Genomic DNA, 6,110 nt, shown 5'->3' with positions numbered 1-6,110 from the left:
ATTATCAATAGATATGAGTTTATTGCTGCTATTTTGTCATGTTTTGTAGTGTTGATGGTTTCTTCTAAACAGCTTAATTTTCTGTGCTCAGTTCTTTTTGTTTGTGGATTTTTTTCATTTCTTTTGTTGTTAATTTTTTGTTTACTGCATCTTTATATTTTTCTTTTTTTTTTTATTTTGATGGGTAGGTTTGTTAGCTTTCTATGTGGTTACCTTGAAATTCACCTTTATCTTCCTCAGTAAAGCAGTGTTTTATTTCTTGATATTACCTTGACTTCCTCTCCATATATATGTTCTATAACTACACCTTTTACTCCCCTTTTTGTTTTGACATTATCATCATTTACAGATTGATGTCTCTGTTTCCCTGTTTTCAGTCTTTTAGCTTTGTTTTATTTTTGAGAATTCTTTATCTGGGTTTGTATCTTCCTGATGCTGTCTTGGGCCTGAATCTCAGGTTGCTGTCTGATGTTGTTGGTTCTCTGTCGGAAGGACTCTCCTTAATACTTCTTGTAAGGTTGGTCTGTTTTTTACAAATTCCCTTAATTTCTGTATATCTGGAAATGTCCTAATTTCACCATCGTATTTGAGAGACAATTTTGCTGGATATTCAGTTCTTGGTTGTTAATTTTTTTCTTTCAAGGGTTTATGTATGTCATCCTATTGCCTTCTTGACTGCATGGTTTCTGCTGAGTAATCGGAGCTTAGTCTTATTGGTTCCCCTTTGGAGGTGATTTTTCATTTTTTCTGAGCTGTTCTCAGGATTCTTTGTCTTTGGTTTTGGCAAGTGTGATTATGATATGTCTTTGTGACTTTCTTTTGGAGTCTATCCTGGATGGATATTGTTGAGCTTCTTGGATGGATATCTTCTCATCTCTTGTAATATTAGGGAAGTTTTCTGCCAGTAAATCTTTTACAATTCTGTGTGTGTGTGTGTTTTGCCTCTTCCTGTTCTGGAATTGTGATCATGTGTAAATTTTTCCTCTTGGTAGTGTCCCACGTAATTCGTAGGATTTCTGCATTCTTTTTTCCAAATTTTCCTTCAACAAATTGGTGTCAAGTGATTTGTCCCCTATTTCGCCACTTCTGTCATCCATTGGTTCAATTTTGCCCTTTTGTCCTTCTATTGAGTTGCCTGTCTCTGATATTTTATTGTTAATCTTTTAGATTTCTAATTGCTGTTTTTGTACGGTTTCTAATTGTGTATTTTGTCTTTTTGTTCTTGTTTTGTTTTCTTCCATTTTTCTATTGCTTTGTCTGTGTTTTCCTTGATCACTTTCTTGATCACTTGGGAGTACCCTATATGTTAGTCTTTTGAATTCCTTATCAGGTAGTTACATTAACATTCTTCCTCTGGAAGGTTTTCTGGTTGTTTATTTTTGTCACTTGCTGAAGCCATCTTGTCCTCCTTTATGTGATTTGTTATTGGCTTGTCTCTGAGACATTAAAGTGTTATTATATTTATTTATTGTATGTTTGTTTGCTGTGTCCTGATTTTTTGTTTTGATATATTCGAGTATGTAGGGTGTGGGCGTTACTCTGGCTGGTAGTCTAGCTGCACTGGAGCTCTCACCACCTGTTTCCAGATGGGTAGAGCAGTGGCTGGTGTGTTAGTGCAGGTCTCTGTTAGCTGGTCTTGTGGAGCAGCTGAGGATATAACTGGCATTGCTGGTGAGATGATGTGTCTGTACGGCTGGTTGCCTGGGGGTGGATGCAGGGAGTGTTTTCACTAGTCGCTGGGTTGAACGTTACGTGTGCACTGCTGGTTGCCCGGTGGTAGGTGTGAGGGTGACTGGGTTGTTGGTCACAGAGTAGGTGGTACAGAAACTCTGATGGTCTTGCGTGGGCAAGGCAGTGCAGGGGTGGTTGGAGTGAGCACTAGCCTCCGGTTGTGGGGAGTGGTGGTGCGGTGGGTGAGGTAGGGGGGATGCTGTCAGTCCACAGGTGTCCGCTAGGAGGGTGTACCTCTGTTTGCTGGAGTGCTACATGTTAAAGAGTGTGCCTCAGGTCCTTGGGCTCCAGGCACAAGTGGCTGGAGGGAGTATGAGGCACTGCTGGTCTGTGGGCCACCGACATGGGCAGCTGGGTGTAGGAGCAGGCACCACAGGTTGTTGTGCCCCTGGGGCAGTTTGCTGGGCAGAAGAGGGGGTGCTGTCAGTTCCTGGGCACTTGGCACCAGCAGCTAGGCAGAGAAATGGACGCTGCTGGTCTGTAGGCCCTGGCTAAGTTGGCTGAGCTCAAGAGTGGGTGTCACCAGTTTGCGGGCACCCAGCATGGGTGCGTGAGCGAAAGAGGAGGTACTGTTGGACCATGCACTCCTGGAGCAGGTGGGTGGGCGGAAGGGGGTTGCAGCCTGTCCACAGGTTCCTGGTGCAAGTAGCTGGGAGGAGAAGCGGGAACCACCAGGTCGTGGGTCCCTGGTGTGGCTGGGCAGGCGGAAGAGGGGATGCTGCTGGTCCACAGACTCCTAGCACAGGTGGCTGGGTGGAGAGGTGGGCGCCACTGTTCTGTGGGTCCCCGGCGCCAGTAGCCAGGCAGAGAGGTGGACGCTGCTGGTCTGCAGGTCCCTCATGCAAAAAGTTGAGTGAAGGTATGTGTGCTGCTGGTGTGTGGGCTCCCGGCTCAGGTGGCATGGCAGTGACGGGTGCTGCCAGAACGTGATCATGTGCAGGGGGTTATGGTAAAGGGAATGCGGGGTGCACGGCAGGTCTGTGGGCCTCTGGCGTGGGGGACTCATGGGGGCACAGTGGGTGAGGTGAGTGCACTTAACTTTTGCAGGGTGGGGAGCAGTCCTGCCTGGCTCTGGAAATGGGTGCAGAGTTGCTCCTGCTTGGCTGCACCAAGTGATGAGGGCTTTGGCTGGGAATGCTGCTTGCTTTATCTCAATATGGGCGTGATGTGCAGGTTTGACTGGCAGGGCGCCAGTGATCCGTAGTTCTCTGTGTCTACTGTTTTTGTACAGTCTCTCCTTCCACTTGGCACTTGGTCTGATTCTTCAGCCTTGTCTTTGATACTCAGAGTTCCAAAGTTGTCATCTATATTTGATTCACTTGATTTCTCAGGTCCTTGCTGTAAGAGGGATTTTATGAGGCACCTGAATATACCACTATGTTCGACCATCTCTATAACGAAAATATATTTTTTAAAGTGTTAATACTCTAAGAGAATTTTATGCCATCAAACAATCTCTGCCAGACAAGGTTATAATGTCCAGTTCTTAAAATCTGGTTTCCTAAAGAAAACTATACCTGGTTCTATCATGATTACAAAAATAATAGTACTTATGAAGTGCTATGCACTGTTCTAAAAACTTTATATATATCATTAAATGAATAATTGCTTTTATAAGCATCAGCACAAAGCTGGTTCCTATGAGGCGGAGGCTAAAGATGTTCCAGATGTCCAAGTTTTCCAAATTGCTGTACCACTCCATCATCTCTAACATCAACTACTACTCCCCTCAGTTCTCTACCTCCCATCTTTGGGTACTGTAATTCACTGCAACGTCTCACAGACCTCACGAACTGCATCAAGGAAATGACTCACATGGTTGTGGAGGATGGCAAGTCCCAAATCTGTCAGTCAGGCATAGGCTTCTCCTGACCTACGTGGCTGCAAGGGCTCACAAGACTAAACCAGCAGGTCAGACCCCAGGCTGCTGGCTCACAAGGCTGTGGAAGCTGGTAAATCAGGTCAGACAACAGGCTGCCCAGAATCGGCAGGTCGGATAACAGGCTGCTGGCTCAAGTCCCAAGAACTGGAGGTCAGATAGTGACCAATCAGACACAGGATGCAGACGCAGAGAGAGAGAGCCCTGCCAAAGCACCTGTATATATTCGTTGGATACAGACCACACCCCAGGGAAGGGCGTAACTTGAGTCATGGTGGGACTTGAGTCAGGCCCTCCTGCAAGGCTGTGACTCAAGATACACCCCACACTAATCCTGCCTCATTAACATGTAAGAAATCTGTTGCCACCAAGTCAGTTCTGGCTCATAGTGGCCCTATAGGACAGAGTAGAACTATCCCCTTAGGCTTTCCCAGGAGTGGCAGGTGGATTTGAACTGCTGACCTTTTGGTTAGCAGTTGAGCTCTTAACCACCGCACCAGCAGGGCTCATTAATATATAGAGGTTAGGATTTACAACACATAAAATGGAGAATAATTACGATAATTACATCAGATTACAAAATGGAGGACAATTATACAATACTGGGAACTGTGGCCTAGTCAAGTTGACATAACCCCAACCATCATAGATTCCATATACCTTATTTGCATAGTCTCACTCAATCATTGTGTGTGATTCACAAAGACCATGGCTAACTGTTGCCATTGGGTTGATTCCTACTCATAGTGACCTTATAGGACAGAGTAGAACTGCCCCATAGGGTTTCCAAGGAGTGGCTGGTGTATTCGAACTGCTGATCTTTTGGTTAGCAGCCAAGCTCTTAACCACTGTGCCACCAGGGTTCCAACTCACCGTACTGCGATCATTTAAAACTGCACAAGAACCGCTTGAAGTAAATACATTTTCTAGGTGAAATAAATGAAGGACGGTAAAGTTAAGCAAAGTGCTGAAATGTTGAAGTTTTCAAACTTGGCTGTGGCTCCAGAGCCCTCAGTCTTAATCTGCATGCTATTTGTCTTCCATTCTAATAGAGAATAGCCAAAAGATGGTACATAGCAATGCTTTTTGATATACGCTTGTAATTCTTATTTATTCAAAATCTTTGGTTCTCAACTTTAGGATCAATCAAAATGACCCAGGATGTTAAAAAGTCAATTCTCAGGCCTGGGCACAGACCTAGAGAATCAGAATCTCTGGGGGGCAGTGCTCCAGGAATGCCTACTTTAACCAGTACCTCAGATTATTTTAATGTTGGTACTTGGTAACCATACTCTGAGATTTGTTGTTCCTGTAGCACTTTGTTTTTCAAAGTTGGCCACAACCATATCTTCCATCACTCATGCTCTGCTAGTTTCTAGCATTTTGCCACTCATTTTTCAAAGGGTAGAGTCCATGTTTCCTACCCTTGAAACTGGGTGGGCTTTTGTGACCAATAAATTACGGCAGGAGTGATGCTATGCATTTCCAAGGTTAGGCCATAAAATGCAATTCAAGCTTCTGATTTTGCTTGCTGCAACACTCACTGTTGGAAGCCAGCCACTCTGCAGTGAGGAAGTCCAAGCTGCCCCAGGGAAAGGCCTACTTGGAGAGGAACTAACATCCAGCACCAACTTGCCAGCCATGTGAGCCATCTTAGAAGCGGATCTTCCAGCCCCTGTGAAGCCAAGCCACACAGGCTAATGCAGCATGGAGCAGAGAACTGTCTTCCCAGGCAAGCCCTGCCCAAATTGCAGATTTGAGAGCTAAAAAAATTATTATTATTGTTTTAATTACTATGTTTGAGATGGTTTGTTAATGCAACAATAGATAAGTAGAACAGTACTCTTTTAATGGAGCCCCTGGGTGCAGACAGTAATGCTGGACTGCTAACCAAAAGGTTAGAAGTTTGAGTCCACCTAGGGGCGCCTTGGAAGAAAAGACTGGTGAAAACCAGCCATTGAAAACCCTATGCAATCTTTAAACCTTAAACCAAAAATATTCCCTGAAGTCTTCTTAAAACTAAGCGATAGTTTAGCTTAACTGGAAAAAAAAAAAAGTCTGCCTTGAGCATTATGCTCTTTTAATAAGTATCTATATGGGATCAAATTGACATCAGCAACTTAAAGGCTTAGATAGGAAACTTAGGGGGCAGTGAATTTATGTTAATGGGAGAAGAACAACTCAGAAAAGGAAGGTGAGAAGGGTCGCATGACTGGAAGGATGTAATGTCACTAAATAATTCATGTACAAACTGTTGAATTGGTGTATGTTTCGCTGTGTATACTCTCAACAACAACAAAAATAAATAAAATTAAAAAAAAAAGAAAACCCTAGGGGCAGTTCTACTGATATCCATGGGGTTGCCACGAGTTGGGGTTAACTTGATAGCAATTGGTTTACCTTCCCCACTTCTTCTAATTATAGAACCACCCATTTTAGACTTTTGATTATTTGAAGTTCTTATTATCAAGTTCTCAATATCAAAATATTGTATTGCTAC

This window comes from Trichechus manatus, unplaced genomic scaffold (assembly GCF_000243295.1).
Source record: "Trichechus manatus latirostris isolate Lorelei unplaced genomic scaffold, TriManLat1.0 scaffold00119, whole genome shotgun sequence".
Lineage (NCBI taxonomy): Eukaryota > Metazoa > Chordata > Mammalia > Sirenia > Trichechidae > Trichechus > Trichechus manatus.
This window is presented reverse-complemented; position numbering follows the sequence as displayed.